The following is a 24,578-nucleotide window of genomic DNA, read 5'->3' as shown; positions in this document are numbered from 1 at the left end:
GTGACTCTCGACTTTTCTTTATCAGGGTGCAGAAGTGAAGAAAAGACTACATGATCCTTGTGACCCATAATAAGCATAATAATTCAATATTAAAATAAACAAATCCACTGTTCTCAGATTTATTACCTTCAAAGGGAGGGCTTTCATACATGTCTGCCAGGTAATACTTAAATTTCCTACTAGGAAACCCCAATGGCTATTTACAGGTTCTTATGAAAGTTGCAATAGGCATAAAACTAATGGCCTATCATTCGAGCAGCAATAATTCTGTTTTGCTCCTGACTTGGGAGTAGTCCTGGCTTTGTTTTGCCTTGTCTATGGAAAAAGAATGATGTACATAGTACAGGGCCCCATACTGAGCCTCTTGGGCTTGCTGATCAGAAGTTGGCAGTTTGAATCCCTGAGATGGGGTGAGCTCCCATTGCTCTGCCCCAGCTTCTGCCAACCTAGCACTTCTAAAGCATACCAGTGCAAGTAGATAAATAGCTACTGCTGCAGCGGGAAGGTAAACAGCATTTCTGTGTACCTTCACGTGTCCCATAGCGCCAGAAGCGGTTTAGTTATGCTGGCCACATGACCCAGAAAGCTGTCTGTGGACAAACGCCAGCTCCCTTGGCCTGAAAGCGAGATGAGCGCCGCAACCCCATACAGTGGAACCTCGGGTTGCGAACATGATCCATGCGGGAGGCACGTTTGCAACCCGCAGCACCGTGTCTGTGCATGTATGTGACACGATTTAGTGTTTCTGCGCAAGCGCAAGCGCCAAAACCCGGAAGTAACCCATTCTGGTACTTTTGGGTTTCGGCACGTCTGTAACCTGAAAAATCGTAACCCGAAGCATCTGTAATTCGAGGTACCACTGTACTCCACTTTGACTGGACTTAGCCACCTAGGGGTCCTTTACCTTTGTATCTTTATTTTTAGCTGGGGTAGTGAGGAGGAGGGAAATGACCACTCAGAGAGCAGCAAATGATGGCGGCAGCAGGAGCAGGCAGTCTCTGCATCAGAACTTGGACTGGCCCATCGAAATTGCAGCTGGTCACCACAGCATCCTTTCTCTTTTTCTCTTAAAAACACATTTTATAGTCAGGGGCTGACTGGCTGGGCACATACTTAGAAAGTAAAACAATATTATTATTACCAATAGAGTGGTATTATATGTGTCTTTCATTTTTTCCTCCTTCAACCATTTATGGACTACCAGTTGGCACTGAAGGTGTGGGATATACATTTTAGAAATAAACTGATACAACAGTAGGGGAAATGGAAGTTCTATTTGCTTAGACCACAAAAAGGAAACATGGCATTACTGACAGCCGTATATGGCCCATTCTGACTTCACACCTCACTGACACTTCAGATTATACAGGAAACAGTGTTCATGCTCAAAATACCTTCTACAAGATAGTAACGATAGTAGAAGAAATGGGGTTTCTTGGCTTAATTAAAGGCCTACTTTCCATGTCAGTACTACAACCCCCTTATCACTGGGCATACTAGCTGTGGCTGATGGGAGCTGGAGTCCCAATATCTGGAAGGCCACACATCTCTACCCTCCCTCCTGATCTATGTGATGTGTTCCCAGAACTAGATGATATGAAGGTGAATGGAGGAATGGCTTCCACTGAAAAATAGTGTATTTGAAGTGATTAAAATTTTTTTCTGTAGTGCCTGTTGTATTAACAAAACCTGTGCATGTGCACATTCACCACCTGACTGCAACATCGTGTGGTAATGCACTGAAGGGTTTTTAATAGGGCTGCTACATTTAGGTCTTAATCACAATAAACACTTAACCTGGGATTAAGTTCCATTGAACGTGTTGTGAGTTATGTACTTCTGAGCAGACATGCAGAAGGATAGCTCTGTTAAGTGAGACAATTCAAAATACAAAATTTAAAAATGCTAGCACAGCAGATGAAAAAGATCCATTTGCACACAACATCTTAAATTAGTCCTTCACAAAAGCCTGAGTGGACAGGCACATTTTCAGCTGGCACTGAAACCTAAGGGGAGGGCTGTTCTACAACCAAGGTGACACCACAGAGAAGGCCCTGTCCCAAGTCACTGTGCAAGGCCATCAGCAGATCGGGAGAAGAGCCTTTCCTCTAGATCCTAGTAGATAGGCAGGTTAATATAGAAAGATTTTTCAAGTACTTACAAAAACTGTGGGTAGCCACTTCCTGAATGTAGGAGAGGAAATGACAGTGTGAAATAGGGCTTATTATTACTCTATGACCAGGCCCAGGTTTAAGTCCCATTCTGCCACTGAGTGAAACTGGGGCAGTCACTGCCTTTCAACTCAACCTACACCACAGAATTGTTATGATGGTGCAATGAAGCAAGGTGGGAACCATGCATACATGAGCTTTCTGAAGGAGGGGCTATCAAAGAAAGCATAGCTGCCTCTTCTAACATGCTACAAAACCCACAAGTGTCATCTAAAATAAATATATTTAAAGAAAGCTGTCTTTTTCCTCAGCGCTGTTATTTTAGCAGCATGCAACTTTATAGGGGATTTCATTATCTAATTAAAATCCACATGATTCACCCAAGTGCATTTAATTGGGTGGCAGCTCTAATTTTTAGCACTCAGAAATAAACATACAGTGTAATCCTAAACATACCTACTCAAATGTAACCTGGGATTTACTCCTAGGCTGGAGTCTGTGCTACTGCAGCCTACATTTCCAAGGGAAGCAGCAGGGTTCTGGTATGTAATAAAATAGCCATGGGGGGGGGGCAGGGCTTGACAAACGGCCTCGGCCCAGTATACCTGAAGGAGCATCTCCACCCCCATCGTTCAGCCCAGACACTGAGATCCAGCTCCGAGGGCCTTCTGGCAGTTCCCTCACTGTGAGAAGTGAGGCTACAGGGAACCAGGCAGAGGGCCTTCTTGGTAGTGGCACCCACCCTGTGGAACGCCCTCCCATCAGATGTCAAGGAAATAAACAACTACCTGACTTTTAAAGACATCTGAAGGCAGCCCTGTTTAGGGAAGTTTTTAATGTTTGATGTTTTATCACATTATTATTATTATTATTATTCTGTTGGGAGCCACCCAGAGTGGCTGGAGAAGCCCAGCCAGATGGGTGGGGTATGTATGTATAGATAGATAGATAGATAGATAGATAGATAGATAGATGATAGATAGATAGATAGATAGATAGATAGATAGATAGAACAACAACAACAACAACAGAAACAATTCTAGGGCCTTTCCATTAAAGAGATCGGCTTTAAAAGGGAAACTGCACTGTCAGGACCGACGCTATTGCTTACAGCAATGACAGCTGTCACTCTCCTTCCCACGTTTTGGAATCCCCGGGGCTTTCCCAAGAGATCATCATCTCCTTGAAAACTCAGCCTGAGGCTGGCGAGAGATTGAAACTCACACCCTGCCTCTCCTTAGGCCCATTAACGCGCCGTTATATTATACTGCTGACTAATCAGATGTGCTGCATTCTCCTGAGCTTGCGAATTACAAAACTGGAAGGAGGCGTTGCTTTTGCAGAACGAAAAGGGCGCGCTGAAGGCACAGGACTAAACGGAGCCAAGCTGTCGACTCGGCTGGCTTCCTCTGGATGGCGCGCCATCTCAGCCTGAACGGGCCGATTTCGACGCTTTCCCATGCAAAGCTCTCGCCAGCATGTTTCGTTTCGCCGTGTCTTGTTTTTGTCTTGGCCTGATTCATTCTTTTCTCTGTTTTGTTTGTTTGTTAATATTTCAGAGATGATCTCACTGCCAGGCTCCGTTGCCGGCTCGATTTGGAAAGGCGAGCGCGGGATTGGTCAGGAAAGGCAGGTGCTTTCGCAGGAAGGACTTTTCCAGCCCCGATGGATTTTCCCTTCGCCCTCGATCTGGAACTTCCAGCAGTTTTCCCCGCGTGGATCCGCGCCAGGGTTGACTCACCCCAAGCAAACACGCTCTGCAACCGCAGGTCCCTTTCGACACAGGACCATTGCAGGGGCCGCGGGAAGGTCTCTGGAGTTTAAAGTGAGCGGCGCTGCACTTGTGGGTGTTTGTTATGGGAGCCTGGCTGGGAGCGCTCCCTCGCTGGAACGCATGAAAAACAACGTGCTCCTGAGCATATGCAGAGCGTCGCTTCTTTTTCTCACCGCGGACAAAGCACAGCCAACCCCTCACTTACTGAGGATGTTGCTTCCACTCTTGGAGGCCAACATTTTTCTCCCCTGGAAATGATAAGAGTTTTGCACCCAATTGCCATTTGCGTCCCCCATAAATCAAAAGGAAAGGTTAGCAAGCTAGGACAGTGTCCAAACACAACATACGCCAAACGTAGCCCTGCTCTAAGTTAATTGGCACCCAGAGCTGGTGGGAGTTGTAGTTCGGCAGTATCTGGAGGGCAACAGGTTCCCTACTCCTTTTGCAGATGGTGAAATGGTTTGAAATATTTTAATAGGGTAAAAGGGCGCCCCCAATTAATTGGGTAGATTTCAAAATACCTGTTTATTTGAAATACAAATACGTATAAAAACGGAGGTTGTCATCTTAAAAGATGTGTTCTGACTTCATTTCTTGCATAGGAGGACTCTTCTAAGATGATGCCTGCTAGGGTGTGTGTATAATCTAAAAACAAAGAAAGTCTTGCTTCTTACTGCAGAACTCTTCCAAATTTGAATAATTCGCTGAGTACTCCACCAAGCTGCAAACCCACTTGCCTGTGGGTTCCCTCACCTTGGGGTCCCAAATTTCAGCAGGGTCTTGTGTGATGACAAAATTATGCCCCCCCCCCCGGTGCCTCTTGCCTTCCATTCTACATAATATTTGTGGAGCCTGAGTGTGGCCAAACCAGTTGCGCTCCCCTAAATCTGCCTCTGACCTGGGGCTTACTCCTAAGAAAGTGAGCATATTAGTAATTGATTGATTATTTAATTTCTATACCACTTAATATATATAAAATATATCTAAGCCAAATCCAGAAAACTGAAGCGACAACCGACAACTTAAACAAAACATTACAAAAATACAGAGTTACAGATAAACAATGTTACACTAATATAAAGTTACACACACCACACACACACACACACACATCAGTTCATTTTCTTTCTGACACACACACCCTCCTTCTCAGCTGCTGGGTTCTCACCCAGGAGTCAAACAAACTCAAAACTCACAATGAGAAGGAGTTCCTGGAAACAGCAAACATAACCCTAGTCTCTCACTCTAAACTTGCTTTTTAGGGGCAGGTTCAATGTGAGTGGTAGTTGCTCAGGCTGCCCACAGCTGTGCCCCATTTAGCTGCACTCTCAGCACCCAGTTCCAGGTACAGAAGGACTGTTAGTCCACAGACAATATCCTCAACAGAAGGATTGCCGTGTTGTAAAAAAAAAAAAAATTACTCCACTGTTCCCTAACCCCTCTCCTAAAAAATCAATCACTCCATCAATCCATGCCACAAGGAATTAGGAAGAGACAGTAAAAGAGAGCATGGAAGTTGTGCCTGACAGTCTCTCTCACTTTTGTAAAAGGTAAAAGTAAAGGACTCCTGGACGGCTAAGTCCAGTCAAAGGCGACTATGGGGTTGCGGTGCTCATCTCACTTTCAGGCTGAGGGAGCCAGCGTTTGTCCGCAGACAGCTTTCTGGGTCATGTGGCCAGCATGACTATACCACTTCTGGCACAATGGGGCACCGTAATAGAAACCAGAGTGCACGAAAAAACTGTTTACCTTCCTGCCGCAGCTGTACCTATTTATCTACTTGCACTGGTGTGCTTTCAAACTGCTAGGTTTGCAGGAGCTGGGACAGAGCAGTGGGAGCTCATCCCATTGCGGGGATTTGAACTGCCAACCTTCTGATTGGCAAGCCCAAGAGGTTCAGTGGTTTAGCAGGTTGGGTGGGAGCACTGGCAACTGGAGCCCAAGCTTCCTTCTATGTGTACTCAGGAAAAAAAATACACAGAACCCATTTGCTTTGTTTGCACAAGCTACAGCATCTGAAAAAGGCCAAGACACATGCACATAATTCTTTCACCACCCCCTTCAAAATACAAGCTTACTAGCCATGTGTCTTTGCAGCAGAAGGTTAAAGGCCGAGGCTGGGAGAGACTCTTCACTGTCTCAGCCTAAGATACTAAAAGCACTAATTAAAACACATCGAACAAGGAATAGGAAATCCATCTTGGCTGCAAATTGTACAGTTGAGGGATGCAGGTGGTGCCGTGGTCTAAACCACCGGGCCTCTTGGGCTTGCCGATCGCAAGGTTGGCAGTTCGAATCCGCATGACAGGGTGAGCTCCAGTTGCTCTGTCCCAGCTCCTGCCATGTTTTCAGGGATTAGAGCCCACTGCCAACCAGATGCATGAAATGTGTCCCCAATGGCAGGTAAGATACTGTGGGATGGGCACTGCTCATGCATGCAAGCTCCCCCGGCCCCAGAGTCCACATGATGTCATCAGCATCAAAGTGCACTGCCCACCCAAGCTGGATTCATCCTTGTTGGGGGAAATCTTATAATTTATTATTATTATTTTAAATCCGGTTTATATGGCAACCCTAATTGGGACTGGGGGGATGGAAGACATCTCACCAGTCTTGAACTCACTGACTGTTTCTTGGGTCCTAGTCAAACGTTAATGTTCAAAGTCTGAACAGGCTTAGAGACAGGATACCTCAAGGACTGGCCTTTCCACATTAGTCTGCACAGGTGCAAAGATCATCACCTGAGGCCCTTCTGGGAGCCCCTGCACCATCATTTTGTGAAATGCTTTGAGAGGGTTTGCACTTGAGAATGATAGGTGAATGCTTAATATTACTAAAAACACAAGAGGGGGAAATGGAAGCAAGTGGGGCCAAACACAAAAGTTTTCTGTGGACTCTGGCCATGTGTGCCTTGCAGCACCCACATAGCACTATCTTCATTAAAATATAATCCCCTAATCTCCCCCACACTTTAATCCGGATTTCCTATTTCTGCAGGGATTTTTAATTCTTTTTAAATAACCAAATTTCCCATAGAAATGATAAATCTGGATTAAATTCTCTGCTCGCTCAGAAACTGTAGAATATAAAACAGAACTCTTTCTCTCCCTTCCCTCAAATCATCCCGTGTTCCTAATCCCTTCTTTAGCGGGAATTTCCCTCTCTTTAGCCGTCTATTGGCTTTTGCTGAGTTGTTTGGATAGGGTTCTCCCTCCCCGCTCTAGTGCCCTCTAGTGACCCACTGCTGTTATTGACAATTCCCGGAATTATCCTCGATTTCATTCAGAGCGCTCCTTTTTCAAGAAACCGAAACCTAACGCCCGTGCTTGTGGGAGCCTTGCCAAAGCTGGGAGGAAGCCTGCGCCTCCTCCGCCGCCTCCACCCGCCCTCTCCAAGCAGCGAGATGCACATTGCCTTCAACCCGCAGCTCGTGATCACTCGTTTAGGAATTTCTGTAAATCATCAGACTTACTATTACGGAGGAAAGAGAGCTGGAGTCTGCACGTTCCCCTGCGCATGTTTACTCAGAAGCAAGTTCTACTGTGTTCCACTGGACTTAGTCCCAATTAAGCGTTTATAGGCTTGCAGCTTCGGAGGCGATCACAGTATATTAAGCAGAAGCCCCCCTCCCCAAATCTTAATCTCAGGGTCATGGGTTTGAACCCCACATTGGACAATCATAATAATAATACCTTTATTGTCATTGTACAACCCGTGTACAATGAAATTAAACGAGCCTCCCTCCCCCCACAAACACTCAATTTCTTATCAAACAACAAAAAGTTTCCTGCATTGCAGGGGGTTGGACTATAGTGACACCTCGGGTTACAGACGCTTCAGGTTACAGACTCTGCTAACCCAGAAATAGTACCTCGGGTTAAGAACTTTGCTTCAGGATGAGAACAGAAATCATGTGGCGGCAGCGCAGCGGTGGCAGGAAGCCCCATTAGCTAAAGTAGTACCTCAGGTTAAGAACAGTTTCAGGTTAAGAATTTACCTCCAGAATGAATTAAGTTCTTAACCCGAGGTACCACTGTAAATGATCCTAGTGGTCCCTTCCAACTCTATGATTTGGGGCTTTTAAGCTGAGAGAAAAGGCAACACAGCAGGCAGCGGTGTATGGAATGATGCATGGCGCAGAGAAAATGGGCAGAGAAAAGTTTCCTTCATAGCACTAGAACTCGGGGGCATCCAAAAAAGCTGAATGTTGGAAAATTCAGGACAGAGGAGAGAAAGCGCTTCTTCACACAACACATAAACTATGGAACTCACTCCCACAAGAGGCAGAGATGGCTACCATCTGGGATGGCTTCAAAAAGAAACTCATGGAATATATTAAGGGCTACTCCTCACAATGGCTATTTTCTGCCTCTGAATATCAGTCGCTGGCAATCGCACGAGGGGAAAGGGCTCTTGTGCTCGAGTCCTACTTGCCAGCTTCCCACAGGCATCTGGTTGGCCACCAAAAGAATGGGGGTGTCTTTGAGCTCCTACGTTATGCAGGCAGACAGTTAGCAGTCAAAAGGGGCCAGACTACAGTTCACATTGTTTGCTTTGGCTTGGAAAGGACCTCGTGGATGTTTACAGAAGAGGGGATGCCAGGAGAAGTTTTCTGGCATGTAAGGGGTGGGAAATAACAGAGGCACATGTGATGACCTAAGGCTGCGAGAGATGTCAAAGAGCAGAGGACCCTAAGCAAGGACAGAGTCGATGCCAAAACCAGGGCCCTCCCGCCTCTCGCCTTCCCTTGGATATCATAGTTGTGGCTCCTGCTGCAGCACCCTAGAAGCTCTGCTTCTGGTGCAACCAAATGCCCTAGATCCACCTTTGTGCAGGAAGGGTTAAACACCCATCTCCAGAGCCAGTGTGGTGTAGTGGTTAAGAGCGGTAGTCTCGTAATCTGGGGAACCGGGTTCGTGTCCCTGCTCCTCCACATGCAGCTGCTGGGTGACCTTGGGCTAGTCACACTTCTCTGAAGTCTCTCAGCCCCACTCACCTCACAGAGTGTTTGTTGTGGAGGAGGAAGGGAAAGGAGAATGTTAGCCACTTTGAGACTCCTTCGGGTATTGATAAAGCGGGATATCAAATCCAAACTCTTCCTCTTCTACCCACAAATCATGTGGGTTCTCCTCAATTTGCAGTTCTGTACACCTAGTTTGGCCCCAACAGAGGCTTAAGACCTTTTATATATCACATTAACCAAATTTTATGTTGGAGGAACTGGACGTGAAGGAAGGGGTTAATTACTTTCAAGGGCACAAATCGCCCCACGTCTGAGATAAGCCAACAGGTGCAAGGTCAGTCAAGCCAGTTGCTATAGTAACCGCCCAGTGCTGTCTATAGAAAGAGAGGCTTGAGGCTTCCTACATGCCGTCTCTGTGTCTCTGCCCCAGCTTGCCCTCGTGGCATCTCCATTTCATCCTCTGCCCCAATAGAGTTTTCTTCTTTGTTCCCTTCCTTCCTCCCAGAACACCTTGCCAGGTGCAACACCTCCCCTTCTGTCTGCTTGCCCCACTTCTGCAGACCTGTTTTTTTATTTATTTTAAAAAATAGCAACATTTTCCCTGTGTGCCATCACGCCCATGTTGCCCTGGCAACCTTGGATTAGGCTGCCCCCGTTCCCTGTTGTGATAGTATACACATGGCGCTCAATGATAAAGGCAAAGTTCAGCAATTGCAGGCAGCATTCTGTTGCTTGCTGCTTAATTAAGTAGCACAGGTGTCTCCAGGAGTGGAAGGGAATGATGTTCTTATCGTTCAACAAGAGATCGCAAATAGTTGACTCACAGCTAAGTAGTCATTGCTCCCTCAAGATCAAACATTAGACTGCAGCTGTGTGATGTTATCCCAATAGCTCCCTTCTCCCTAGCTCTGCATGCCTAGGAGGGAGTGCTTTGTTTTGCAGCAGAGGAATAAAGCATTTTCTCACTGACCATCACCCCTTTTCCCAAATTGCTCTCCTTCCTGTGAGGTTCCAGGCCTGTGAGAAAAACATGGGTCCAGAAGTACTCTGATGAGATACAGTGGTACCTCAGGTTACATACGCTTCAGGTTACAGACTCCGCTAACCCAGAAATGTTACCTTGGGTTAAGAACTTTGCTTCAGGATGAGAACAGAAATCGTGCAGCAGCGGCCCAGCGGCGGCGGCAGGCCCCATTAGCTAAAGTGGTACCTCAGGTTAAGAACAGTTTCAGGTTAAGAATAGACCTCCGGAACGAATTAAGTTCTTAACCTGAGGTACCACTGTAAAGGCAACCTGGTATGCAGGTGCGTTTTGAAGGGAGATCAGGCAGGGGGTGGCCTCTGTTCCTTCTGAGTTGCCTTCTCTCTAAAGCAGCTGTTCTCAACCTGTGGGTCCCCAGATGTTGTTGGACTACAACTCCCATCATCCCTGAGCTCTGGCCTTGCTAGCTAGGGGTGATGGGAGTTGTAGTTAAACAACATCTGGGGACCCACAGGTTGAGAAAGGCTGCTCTAAAGTGTTTTACAAGCTTGGACTAAAGTTACACATGGCTGCAGGGTCAAAGCCTGGGCCATTAAATGCTGAGTCACCAATTGACCTCAACAGGCAACTTCCCCATTATTATTTTTTTGACCTCGACAACTTCTGAGATAATTTATCCTTTTCTGAAAACGTGCTTTTAGTCTCCAGAGATGGAAGTGTTGTTAAGCGTGGTTTGTGTGAAACTGCCTTTGTTTAGGTAACCTTTGTTTGATTTAGGCAGGAAATCTTCCCGGCCCTGCCCTAAAAGCTGCAAACTGCTATTGCGCAGACATAAATAAACCCTCCTGCCGGGCAGTAACTAGGGAGATAGCAGCCGCCACCGTAGTAATAGCAGTTGTAGCGGCCATGATTCTCTCCAGAGTGTAGGAGTATCTTTCTGAAGTTTTATCTGAGGAATCGGAGAACGCTGGAAATATCTAATGAGGTTTCTTTCATTGTGGCCCAGGGTAGAGAGATTACTTTCTGGTAGACAATGAAAATGTGATAAAGTTCATTCTCCATATGGATGTTTCTTAAGGATACCAGTACCCATGGCCTTCAACCTCTTTACTTGGCATCTGATTAGGTATTTATATCCAAGGGTGGTATGCAACATTTGCAGAGGACCACACACAAAAGCACAAAATGTGGTATCTGGCGCACAGAATTCAGATCCTTGCAAATCTCATTTTTTAAAAAATCTACAGAGTGGAGTCCTAACCCTGAAATGGGGGGGGGGGGGGGCAGTGGGTGGGAAGAATGGCATGCAGTTGCTTCCCCCTCAGCCCTCAAAATGGAAGCCCCCCCCCACAAAAAATCAATGAAAGATGTGCTGGTCATCCCCTAAATGTAGAATAATTATCTCTTATCATTGTTTTCCATTTCTGCTCATACAACTCCCAATTATTTTTATTGAGGAAAAAGTATAACTTTGTAACAAGAAGGCTGACCCACAGGTCCTTTTAATTGGTTACAGGGCTGTCTTTACCTGAGGGTGCAAGGGGTGCGGTGCATCCCAGTGGCAAATTTGGGGGGTGCCAAATGTATACCTACTGTATACCAGTCCCTCTCAATCACTGGCAGTGAAAAGCAATGGAGCACAAGCCCCTGCACCCCTCCTCTGTCGCTCTGTCGTGTCTAATATTCCCAACGAGTCAGGAAACGAAAGCAGTTATTTCTGCTGTGTTGTTGCTACAGGTGAGCGATTTTCCTCTCCCCAAAAAGGTCAAACTTTGAGTTCACCCCCCTAAAAAATTTGGGGGCGGCTAAACTAAATAGATGGGACATGGGTAGCGCTGTGGGTTAAAGCCTCAGTGCCTAGGGCTTGCCGATCGAAAGGTTGGCGGTTCGAATCCCTGCGGCGGGGTGCGCTCCCGTTGTTCGGTCCCAGCGCCTGCCAACCTAGCAGTTCGAAAGCACCCCCGGGTGCAAGTAGATAAATAGGGACCGCTTACTAGCGGGAAGGTAAACGGCGTTTCCGTGTGCGGCTCTGGCTCGCCAGAGCAGCGATGTCACGCTGGCCACGTGACCCGGAAGTGTCTTCGGACAGCGCTGGCCCTTGGCCTCTTTGAGTGAGATGGGCGCACAACCCTAGAGTCTGTCAAGACTGGCCCGTACGGGCAGGGGTACCTTTACCTTTAAACTAAATTTAGGGGCGCTGGGCAGATCTTTGCACTCCGGCAGCGCATATGCTAAAAACAGCCCTGATTGGTTAGGTTAGGTGTCCTTAGATATAAAGAATAGCAAAGTGGGATGGGGCCAAAAAGCGATTTTCAAGCAGAGTGGCTCAGCAAAATAAACAAACAAATCTGGACCGTTGGACAGATGTCACCAGTAGTCAACACTATCCAGGTCGTTCCTTGTGGTTCATTCATTCATTCATTCAAATTGTGGTGTGTGTTTTTATTGATATATTTTTTTACTGAATTTCACAATATTAACAATTACTAAAAGGGGAAAACATACAAAAACACATTTGTTTCAGTATTAGGAACTAATGGTGCACTAATACTAGGCAAGTTATAATACACTTTGTCATTAATGTTGCAGTATTTTGCTTATTACATTAATTACTTTCTATGTTACAGAATACGGATGGTGTGAAATTAAAATAAAAAAACTCTTTGGTTTATACAAGCCAAACCCTGCCATAAATTTTGATTCCTTTGTTTTGTTTTTGTCGGGCTGGTGATGGTTAAATGTTTAGTTGGGGTTGGTGGTTATTTAAATTTGGGTATAACCGTAAACTGTTTATTGTTGTTGCTTTCTATTGATTTATTGATTTGTTTGTTGCTGATATAGGATATTTTGTATTTAAATGTTTGATGTTTTGGTGTGTTTTTATATATGTTGTAAGCTGCCCAGAGTAGCTGGGGAAACCCAGCCAGAAGGGTGGGGTATAAATTAAAATATGATGATGATGATGAAGATGATGATGATGATTAGCCAGGGACTCTTCCCTGCCATGTGTTTCATTATTTGTCTGTTCAATAAAATCACACCAGATTTCATAGGAATTGTCTTTTTCTTGCTTTGTTTGCCCCCTGTCTCTCAATTTGTGCGATGTTTCCAATAAGGCTGTTTGCCAAACTATGTTATGCCATTTGTTTATATCTTGGGAATTCAAAGTTTTCCAATTTCTGACTAAGGCTGTCCATGCTGTCATTAAAATATGTATTACAAGTTACTTGCTTTCTAACCGCTCAGTTTTTTCATTGTAGTTAACTAAATAAATGGCAAACACAAACATATACATTTCAGGCAGCCGCTGTACAGGTGCAGATGGCAGCTTCAGTGAACTTGAGTTCAGTGCAGGGAAACAAATTAGGGGGTATGTGATGGGTATGTGCCATGGACCCCCTGGTGGGTTTTGCGGAGCCTCTGGGGTCCACAAACTACAAGCTGTACCTCTAGGTGTGCAGACTGATAATACCCCAGTACAATTGTCCAGATGACCTCACCCAGTGATTTCATGTACATGTTAAAAATATGGGAGACAAGATGGAACTTTGTGAGTAGCCTGCATGCCGAAGGCGTCTCATTTTGGGATTTGCCTTCCAGGAAGGAACAGGGCCATTGTAAAGAAAAAGAAACTCTCCCATCCCATCCAAGACAAGGATGCTACTGATGGTCCCTGAGAGAAGTCTAGAAGAATCAATAGGGTTGGGCTCTTTTTATCCATCCCCTAGCCCAGGTCATCCACCACAGCAGTTTGGGTCCCCTACCCAGTCTGCAAGCCATATTGGAATCGATCCCAATGATCCCCAATTGCATCCAAGGAATCCTGTTGCTGGCTAGAAGGTGAACATACCTTGTGATCTCTAGGCTCATGGCAAGCACCCCACCTTTTTGCCAGTTTCAGATATAAACACATGCCTTCTACATGGCAATTAAGCAGGTGTGTTTTGATGGAATCCATATTAAATCGCTCCCACCCCCAACACTTGCAGTTCAAAATGTCACTGGCCAAGGAACTCTTTTCTGCCACCAAATAATAATAATAATAATAATAATAATAATAATAATAATAATAGTAATAATAATAATAATAATAAGTAGCAGCAGCAGCAGCAAAAACCACCTCAATAAAATGACCATATACTTTAGGGGTCAGCAAACTTTTTCAGCAGGGAGCCGGTCCACTATCCTTCAGACCTTGTGGGGGGCCGGACTATATTTTGAAAAAGATAATAATGAACGAATTCCTATGCCCCACAAATAACCCAGAGAGGCATTTTAAATAAAAGAACACATTCTACTCATGTAAAAACACGCTGATTCCTGGATCATCCACAGGGCAGATTTAGAAGGTGCCTTAGTTTGCCTAGCCATGCTTTACAGTTTAGAGCATCAGCCTCAAGTTTAAGTAATTTAGATTCTGGGAAACTATAAGCAGCCTGCCTGCCCACCCTGTGACATGGTTGCTTCAGTCAACATGGTTATCTGGTGCCAGATGGGCAGAACTACATCTTTGTTTCACATAGATTTCTTTCCCCAGGCTTGCAGCAGCCCAGTTGCTTCCTCATGGCTTCCTTGCAGCGGGGCCGTTTATAAGAAATGGAAACAGCTCAAGAGCTCACTCGTCTGAGGGAGGGAGGGAGGAGGAAGTATAAATAACCCTGTGCTTTGACTCTCATTGCTGGAGCAGCTGGATGCATTTTGCGCTGACTCACCCACTGGCAGGGATTCAGATTCTAGTGGAAGGCACAAATGCATACCTCACACGGCCCAGCATTTGCTAAGGCAAATCGATAAGCCAGAGAAGCTGAAATTCTCCTCAGCTGATGGTGGTGGTTCAGTTCCTCCCCACCCTTTCTTTCTCCTCATGTTTCGTAGGTTTATATTTTAGTACTATGACTGGGGGGCGGGGGCGGAATTGACTAGTAGGGCTTGTCTTTGTGGGTGGTATTCCAATAAGCTTTACTCACCATAGGCCCATTGAAATGAATTAACACGACTACGTTAGGGCCATTGTTTTCAATATGTCTCCTCAGAGTAAAACTTAGTTGAATGCCACACCCTGTCTCTTAAGCCATGCTCTCCAACATCATAGGAACATAGGAAGCTCTCTAATACTGAGCCAGATTGTTGGTCCATGTAGCTCAGTGTTGTGTCTACTAGAAGCGGTTGTCCAGGGTTTTAGGCAGGGACATTTTCCCAGTTCCACCTGGAGATGACAGAGATGGCTTTCTTTCTGCATGTACATCTTGCAGGGCAGATGTGCCGTCTCTGAGCTATGGTCCTGCCCCATACCCCTCCATCAAGAACAGTGGAGGTCTCTGCATGTATGGAGAGAAAATAGAATAGAATAATAATAATAATAATAATAATAATAATTATTACAGAAATATTGGATTTAGAGGGTTGGGACAATGTTTTCAATTGGCACGGGTACTTAGGACATTATAAAGTAAAATCACATAAGGGACTCCTAAATTGTATGGTGTTTGGGAGAGAAACAAACCTTTAATGGTTACAAGAACACCTTGGTGGTTCTCACCCATGGAATTGATAGCAGTCCACAAGAAAAACATGAGTAATGACTGGCCAACCTATAGGGATTTGGTAGAGGGAATAAGCAATTGCCCAAAATTTAAGAATTTTGAAGAAATTAAAAAGCCGGGATTAACTTGGTTAGAATTTCATCAGCTGAAGGCCGTCTTTGAAAAAGATAAAAGGTGGAAGGGTTTTGATAACAAAATATCAGATCTGGAGAAAGATATCTTATATAACAATCAAAAAACTTTATCCAAAATATATAGGTTATTGATAAATTGGCAATTGAAAGATGAAGAAATTAAGGACGTGATGAGAAAATGGGACCAGGACTTAGGTCAAGTGATCAAACTCGATAAATGGAAAGAACTATGGATAAAAAATATAAAATTTACAGCTTGCTATTTAATAAGAGAAAACCTTATGAAAATGCAATACAGGTGGTATATGACCCCTGTAAAACTGGCAAACGTTAATAAAACCCATAATAATAAGTGTTGGAGGTGTAAAAACCAAGTTGGAACCTTCTACCACATGTGGTGGGCATGCCCAGAGATTAAAAAATTCTGGGGCATGACCTATGAGGAATTAAAGAAACTATTAAATACTACATTTTGTAAAAAACCCGAAGCATTTCTTCTGGGAATTCTGACAGACAATCTCCCCAAAGGAAATATAAGACTTTTTCTCTATGCTACGTCAGCAGCAAGAATATTGGTGGCTAAATATTGGAAGGAAGAGCACATACCCACCAAAGAGTAATAGTAGTGCAAGCTGTGGGAGTACTTGGAACTTGCGAAGCTGACAGATATAATAAGAGACAAGTCAAATAAGACAGTTAAGAAAGAATGGGAGTACCTAAATAAATATTTGATAAGTCAAGGTTCAGAAGTGAAGACCTGGTGGTGTCTAGAATAACTGCAAAAGTAAAAACACTCCCTGATACCAAGATGAGGGATGCACTGAAATACAGATAAGTTACCGGTAGTTTCAATTAGGAATAATGAACTGTGTGAGACTGACGGAAGCCCAAAGAATGAAAGAACAAAAAAATGAAATAATGAAATATTTAAGAAACGTCAGTTTATTTGGAAAATGGATGACATGGAAGGGGTAATTGTTTAAAATATATGTGTTTGATCTGTAAAGTATTACCGTAGTTTAATAATGAATGACTTAATGTCATTTAATTTATGATTTTCTTTTTTCTTTATTAAGATTTAACTGTATCAGTGTATGTTATTTATTTATGTTTCTGTTTTTCGTTTTTCTTTTCATTTTCTCTTTTCTTCTTTCTTTGTAACCTTTCTTAATTTCTTTTTTCTTTTTCAAGTTTGTAAGTTTTGATTTGTACGTATTTGCAATAAAATTTTAAAAAGATAATAATAATAATAATAATAATAATAATAATAATAATAATAATTTGTTTATTTATACCCTGCCCAGTTGGCTGGGGTTTCCCAGCCACTCTGTGTGGCTCCCAGCAGAATAGTAAAAGCATGATAAAACATCAAACATTAAAAACTTCCCTAAACAGGGCTGCCTTCAGAGGTCTTCTAAAAGTCAGGTGGTTCTTTATTTCCTTGACATCTGAAGTGAAGCTGTTCCACAGTGAGGTTACCACTACCAAGAAGGCCCTCTGCAGCATAAATTCTCAGGGCAGACTAACACTTGTGAAACTTAGGCTGTGTACACAGATGGGTGGGGTATAAGTAAATTATTATTATTAAAGGTAAAGGGACCCCTGACCATTAGGTCCAGTTGTGACCGACTCTGGGGTTGCGGCGCTCATCTCGCTTTATTGGCCGAGGGAGCCGGCATACAGCTTCCAGGTCATGTGGCCAGCATGACGAAGCTGCTTCTGGCAAACCAGAGCAGCGCACAGAAATGCCGTTTACCTTCCCGCCGGAGTGGTGCCTATTTATCTACTTGCTAGGTGGGCAGGAGCAGGGACCGAGCAACGGGAGCTCACCCCGTCAAGGGGATTCGAACCGCCGACCTTCTGATCGGCAAGTCCTAGGCTCTGTGGTTTAACCCACAGCGCCACCCGCGTCCCATATTATTATTGTTATTATTATATTATTATTATTCTAGAATCAATAGAGATGGAATACTTGCTTTCCATCCGCACACACTCTCTAGATTTGCTGCTTTTTTTTTTTTTGCCCCTGAGAAGCACTTCCTGAGAAATGGTTTCCATTCTGAAAATAAAGGCTCATTGCAGGTTAGTTCTCCATTAACCCACAGTGAAAACAGATGTAGGCAGTCCTAGCAAAGGGGTGGGTGTGTAGCCACATCTGCCCAGTGGTGATGTTGGTGGCATATACCAAGAGCACTACCATCATTTTCTTCTTCTTTCCCCCGGGACATGTGCAGGAAGGAAGAGGTGTGGCTAACCCAGTCAAGGAGAAAGTAACCACAGTCACCCTTGTGGACTGTAGAATCTGCAATCAATCTAGATTGAAAGAAGCATGTCATGGATAAACATGAGAAATTTTGGATTGAGAAAAACAATATTTTTTGATAAAAACATATTAGTGTGTATGCTATCCAAGTTGGGGTTCCTTTGCACGTGTATATATATTGTGTTGTTGTTTAGTCGTTTAGTCATGTCCGACTCTTCGTGACCCCATGGACCAGAGAACGCCAGGCACTCCTGTCTTCCACTGCCTCCCGCAGTTTGGTCAAACTCATGCTGGTAGCTTCGAGAACACTATCCAACCATCTCGTCCTCTGCTGTCCCCTTCTCCTTGTGCCCTACATCTTTCCCAACATCAGGGTCTTTTCCAGGGCGTCTTCTCTTCTCATGAGGTGGCCAAAGTATTGGAGCCTCAGCTTCAGGATATGTCCTTCAAGTGAGCACTCAGGGCTGATTTTCTTAAGAATGGATACGTTTGATCTTCTTGCAGTCCATGGGACTCTCCTCTAGCACCATAATTCAAAAGCATCAATTCTTCGGCAATCAGCCTTCTTTATGGTCCAGCTCTCACTTCCATACATCACTACTGGGAAAACCATAGCTTTAACTATACGGACCTTTGTTGGCAAGGTGATGTCTCTGCTCTTTTTTTTTGCCTTTTCCCCCCTTTATGTATATATATTAGAGTATATTATTATATTATTATAATATAGAGTATATTATATTAGAGTATATTATAACTCTAATGCAGGGATAGAGGGCACCTGCAAGGGAGAACTGGTAAGCAGGAACAGATGCTTAATGCTGTGCCTTACATTTTGCCCATGCAAATGCCCTTTTCAATGTTTTAAGCTACTTTTCTCCCCCAAATCAGATAGTCAAGGAGACAAAATGTGGTGGCGCCACCTACAAGGGATCATGACTTTGATCTTGAGGGGCTGGGCACTTTTGCACTTTATCTGCACACCAAATGCCATTTCTATCCCCGCTGAACACACACAAGTTCCCCTATTGCCTTTCCCACCCTACTTCAGCACAAGTGCTTCCTTTCTCCATCCTTCCCTGTTCTTTCTTTGTGACTCTGTCATTTTCAGCAGCCCCAGAATAGAGGAAATTGGTTACGCTCCCCAGAGATGTACCAGTGTGGTTAGAGACATACAGTGGTACCTCAGGTTACATACGCTTCAGGATACAGACTCCGCTAACCCAGAAATAGTGCTTCAGGTTAAGAACTTTGCTTCAGGATAAGAACAGAAATCGTGCTCCGGCGGTGCAGCAGCAGCAGGAGGCCCCATTAGCTAAAGTGGTGCTTCAGGTTAAGAACAGTTTCAGGTTAAGAACAGACCTCCGGAACAAATTAAGTACTTAACATTAAATATGCTCCCACCCTGGGTGAGATAATATACAGACTTGAGGCATGCATTTTCTCTCTTCCTAAATTCAAAGGAGATTGGATCAATCCTCATTCAACACCAGAGGCTTTTTCTACTCTTCACAGTTCAGCTCAATGACATAGTGGGAAAATGGTAGAGTAGAAGGCATTCAAGTACATTCTGAAGCCTTTGGGGCTGCTTCTTTCGATATTCAGAGATGGTGGGGTTTGGGGAGATGGATGGTCAGGCTGGATTTGGGCCTTGGAAGCAGACTAGAAAACCCTGGTCTTGCCATTTGTTTTCTGACAAGGTTTTATGACTATGGGAAGATAACTGGGTCTCAAACAAAAAGCAGATTAAATACAGTGTCTGGGGCTCTGTAAATATTAGTAGCTTAAAACACAGGTTTGCTTTTCCCTGCTGCGTTTTAAGTTGCTTTTGCACATTACTGTACACACCAGCGAATGGGCAGGGGTGCCTCCACCCAATGCACATTTCCTGTTTGGTTCCCTCAAATCTGCACTGCTCACAAACTCCCTTTCCTGAAGCTGCACTTGCACGGTCATCTGCACATGTGCAACAGCTATCTCAAGACACCTCAGCTTAACTGAAGTGAATGGGGCTTATGTTTTGAGATTGGAAGCAGGGGCGAACGAAGGCGTCATGACACCTGGGGCAGGGTGTCGCTACGTAGGGCGCATGTGCAGCATCACTACGTACGAAGCATGTGCTGTACATAGCGACACCACACATGCACTGTACATAGTGGTTTGCCACCGCCGGCACTCCAGCGCCATATGGACAGTGCTGGGATCCTCTTCTCACAGCTGTAGCAGAGACGGAGGGATCCCAGCACCGTCTGTACGGCGCTGGAGCAGCGGCACCGGCAAACCGCTATATACAGCACATGCGCAGTGTAGCTACATATGACACATGTGTGTGATGCCGCACATGCGCTGTACATAGCGGTTTGCCACCGGTGCTGGGATCCTCTGCTCACAGCTGCAGCCAGGAATGGAGGATCCTACACATGCGACTGTGGCGGTGCGATGGCTGCTCACGCCGCAAGCCCCCGTGGGGTGCCTTCTTGTCACCCCCTGCAGACATGGCACCCGGGGCAAACAGTCCCCTGTTGTGATGCCACTGATTGGAAGGGAGCTGGTTTGAGTAGGAGTGCATCAAACAGCAGTATTTCTCAAGAAACTACATGATAGATACAGATTTGTGGCTAATGTCGTGTATACACAGCTTCAGGCATCAGTAGTGGGAGTGCACTGAAGACCAAAGTGAAGGGTCATAATGTGTACACAGCCAAGGGCTGGCCCAGGACATTTTGCCACTTGAGGTAAAGCAAAAAAACAAACAAAAAAAACCCGACACCCCCTCTGCCGTCACCCCTGCCTCTTCCGTCACCACCCCCAGCTGTTTCTTTTCTTTTTTATAATTCTCTTTTCATTTTTCATTTTCATTCATTACATACATCTCAGATTCTTAACATTTACTATGTATTCCTTCCTCCCTCCCCTCCTAGGCTTCCCCCAACTTCCGCTTCTGGTTTCTTTGTCCTTTCACCCACTTTGCTGCCTCCTAACAGAAAACGTTATTAATAACATAACATAAAACCTAAAAACATAAAAGTGAAAGTAAATACACCATAATATTTCTCTATCTTCTAAACATTTTCTAATGTACTAAGAGTGTGAATGTTTATTTCAATCCTGCCATCAAGTCTATCAACTTTATTTGTTTCTGCAAGGATAATATAAATGGTTCCCATTCTTTTTCAAAGTCGGTTGTCTTTTTCTCTTAAGTCTGTCTGTCATTTTTGCCAGTTACCACCCCCAACTGTTTCCACTGCCCCTCACCTATCTGCTCCGCTGCTGCCTGAGGCAACTGCGGCAGCCTGGGAAATCCAGGCTAGAGAGGAGCTGGTGCGGGGGGGGGGGGGTGCATGGCGGTGGTGGCAACAGAGGAAGAAGTGGCTGACAAGTGCAGGAGGTGATGAGCATTGCACTCCTCAGGTATCTCTGGCTTGCCACCTGAAGTGACTGCCTCACCAAGCCTCATGGTTTTGAACCGCCAACCTTCTGATCGGCTGTGGTTTAACCCACGGCACCACCCACAGGCTCGCACACTTTTAAAATGATTATTCAGTGTAAGATATCCACTTGTATGGCTGCAATTCATAAAATGCGTGCCACTGCAGAACAGCTAATGTGACATTAAAATCAATAAAGCAAATACCAAAAGGCTCATAGTAGCCCAAAGAGTATGCTCTGTATGAGTACGTTCTGCATGATTCATATGCTGGCCTTTCATCCTTGCCATCAGCCTCTGCTGGAGTTGGGCAACTCGATGCTGAGCCATCTGTGCATCGTGAACCATCCTCTGATCCAGTTAGTCCCTCTCCATGCAGAGACTGGTTATGTCAACAGGGTCAAGCTTCTGGTGGCTTGTAATGCTTCCTATAACTATGAATTAACTTATTGTGAAACCCAAATTCTTCTATTTACCTCTACCCCCCCCTATTTTGCACTTAGACATTTGGGAGGGTAAGAGGAGTGGAGAAATCCAGAAAATGTTGGAGGGAGGGTGATTTGGGGACACAAACGGGGAGGTGAATTCAGGTTGGCTCGGAAATGAATATCTGAGCTACATCCCCATGTTTTTTCGGAAGAAGAATAATAGAAATGTTGGGCCGTTCCAGTCAGAATTCTCAACAAGTGTTTTCCATAGTGTTTCCCCCTATTTTCCCTAACATAATGTCACAATGTATGGTTGCATAAGTTTTGTTTAAACTAAAGCAAATGTTCTGGAGAACTGTGATTTAAACAAAACTTGAGACATTGCCTAGTTCATCTTGCTTTCTTCTTACTCTTGCAAAAAACCACAACCCTCCACTGCAATCTATCCATTTAACTGACTAACCTTTGTTCTTTATGACATTGTCTGTTGCTGTACACCTGTATTGAAGCTACTGCATGGAACTGTACTAAAAGCTGGTAGTTTTTAAATAATAAAAATTGTGCTCTAAAAAAAGGGGAAGGAATATTGGGCCAGATTCACCTGGCTCTGTTAGTGGAAGCCCAGCACTTTCCTTTGTGCAATGGGGCTTTCCCCAAGTTCCTCCCACCATGCCCCCCCCAATTTGGTTCAGGCTGGGGGGAATTGGGAGAGCCCTTGGAACAGCGCACAGGGGAACAAGAGAGATAATTTCATCTGGCAAGGCAAGATGCTTGCACAGCCACCTTAGCACAACATTGAATTCTTCCATATGTGACAGCCCTTCACACATTTGAACATGCCTATACATCAGATCATTGTAGTCTCTTCTCTAAGCTAATGTGCCCAGTTCCTTTTACCATTCTCACAGGACTGGGAGCTGAGAGACCAAACTTGTGAAGCAGGGAGCCTCCTGCACCCATGGAGAGGCCTTGTGCATTTTAGGAGTGGGGCTTTCAAATTTCAGCAGCGCCCTGTGCAATGCTAAAATTCCATGCCCCCCCCCCGTTCCGTTCTACAGCATTGTTTTGGGGGCTTTTGTAGTGCAGTGTCCAGTGCAACCACGCCGGTTAAAAGGTAAAGGTAAAGGTACCCCTGCCCGAACGGGCCAGTCTTGACAGACTCTAGGGTTGTGCGCCCATCTCACTCAAGAGGCCGAGGGCCAGCGCTGTCCGAAGACACTTCCGGGTCACGTGGCCAGCGTGACATCGCTGCTCTGGCGAGCCAGAGCCGCACACGGAAACGCTGTTTACCTTCCTGCTGGTAAGCGGTCCCTATTTATCTACTTGCACCCGGGGGTGCTTTCGAACTGCTAGGTTGGCAGGCGCTGGGACCGAACAGCGGGAGCGCACCCCGCCGCGGGGATTCGAACCGCCGATCTTTCGATCGGCAAGTCTTAGGCGCTGAGGCTTTAACCCACAGCGCCACCCGCGTCCCAGAACCACGCCGGTTGCAACACCCTAAAACCAGCTCTGGATTTTGGGTCCAAGCGTAGTCATTCTTGCAGCCCCTCGTTGGCTGCTGAGCTAACTCCCGCTCAAAATGCCTGAAGAGGGTTCTTCTCGCTCCCACAGGAGGCAGTGCCAGTCAGCTCCTTAGAGGGACCATTGACCATGAGGCTTTCAGTGGCTACTGCACATGCTGGCTATCTCCATAGCTGGAGACCAGTGACACTTCTAAAGCACCAGTTGCTTGAGACCCCAGGAGGGGAGAGTGCTCTTGTGCTTGGGTCCTGCTTGTGGGTTTTCCATGGGCATCTGTTCGGCCACCATGCATAGGAGCCAACTCCCTTTGGGGTCAGTTCCCCACAAAGTTTTTTTTATTTTAAGTGAGGCAGCGCCCACGGGCCTGAAACCGCGGGAGGCAATTAGGGGATCCAAGCAACGCATTGGTCGATGGAACTGCTGGGCTAAGCTGGCTCAGGTCCCCACGAAGTTGATGGGCATTGCTATTCAAAGGGTGTCTGTGTGCTGTGATCGATTATGCAGGGCGGGGCTTACCTGATGCCCCCCCCCCATATTTTATTCAGGTTGATTCCTCTGTCACTGTGAGAACAGGATGCTGGACTAGGTAGGCCATTAGACTGCAAAATTATAGTATAATATAAGGTAAAGGGACCCCTGGCCATTAGGTCCAGTCATGGCCGACTCTGGGGTTGCGGCGCTCATCTCGCTTTATTGGCCGAGGGAGCCAGCGTACAGCTTCCAGGTCATGTGGCCAGCATGACGAAGCCACTTCTGGCAAACCAGAGCAGCGCACAGAAATGCCGTTTATCTTCCCACCGGAGCGGTGCCTATTTCTCTACTTGCACTTTGAGGTGCTTTCAAACTGCTATGTGGGCAGGAGCAGGGACCGAGCAACGGGAGCTCACCCATCATGGGGATTTGAACCGCGACCTTCTGATCAGCAAGTCCTAGGCTCTGTGGTTTAACCCACAGTGCCACCCATGTCCCATAATAATGTAATGTAATGTAATGTAATGTAATGTAATGTAATGTAATGTAATGTAATGTAATCCGTAAGAGTCCTGTTCCTTCCGTTGTCACCTGTTGGGCAATGTGTCAGGCTGGGGTTTGGGGCTGGCAGGGCTTTTCCAGAGTCCCAAAAGTGGTCAAAAGATTCTTAAGCAGCGTGTGTGTGTGTGTGTGTGTGTGTGTGATGTGTGCGCGTGTCCGTCCCAGCAAAATAGCTGGCGGCTGCCGGCCGGGGAACGGGGCGTGGGGGGAGGAATGGAAGCAGGACTTCCCCTCGCTCTAGCACTACAAGCGGCTGATTTCCCCGAAATGATGCTCCGCCGGCAGCATACTCCCTTCCGCGCTCTGATTGGGCGCGGCGCGGGCTCCCCGCCGCTGATTGGGC

The 24,578-nt window shown here is 45.5% G+C and overlaps 1 protein-coding gene across 2 annotated transcripts in view; it reads right to left on the bottom strand.

The window, feature by feature from the left end:
* RAD50 (RAD50 double strand break repair protein) overlaps positions 1-24,578 on the bottom strand; it is a 128,771-nt gene that overhangs the window by 42,125 nt on the left and 62,068 nt on the right. The gene's annotated exons all lie outside the window — the stretch shown is intronic.

The sequence above is a fragment of the Podarcis tiliguerta genome, assembly GCF_965153285.1.
Source record: "Podarcis tiliguerta genome assembly, chromosome: 2".
Classification (NCBI taxonomy): Eukaryota; Metazoa; Chordata; class Lepidosauria; order Squamata; family Lacertidae; genus Podarcis; species Podarcis tiliguerta.
Note: the sequence above shows the minus strand (reverse complement) of the source record. Positions and strands in the feature narration are given on the sequence as shown.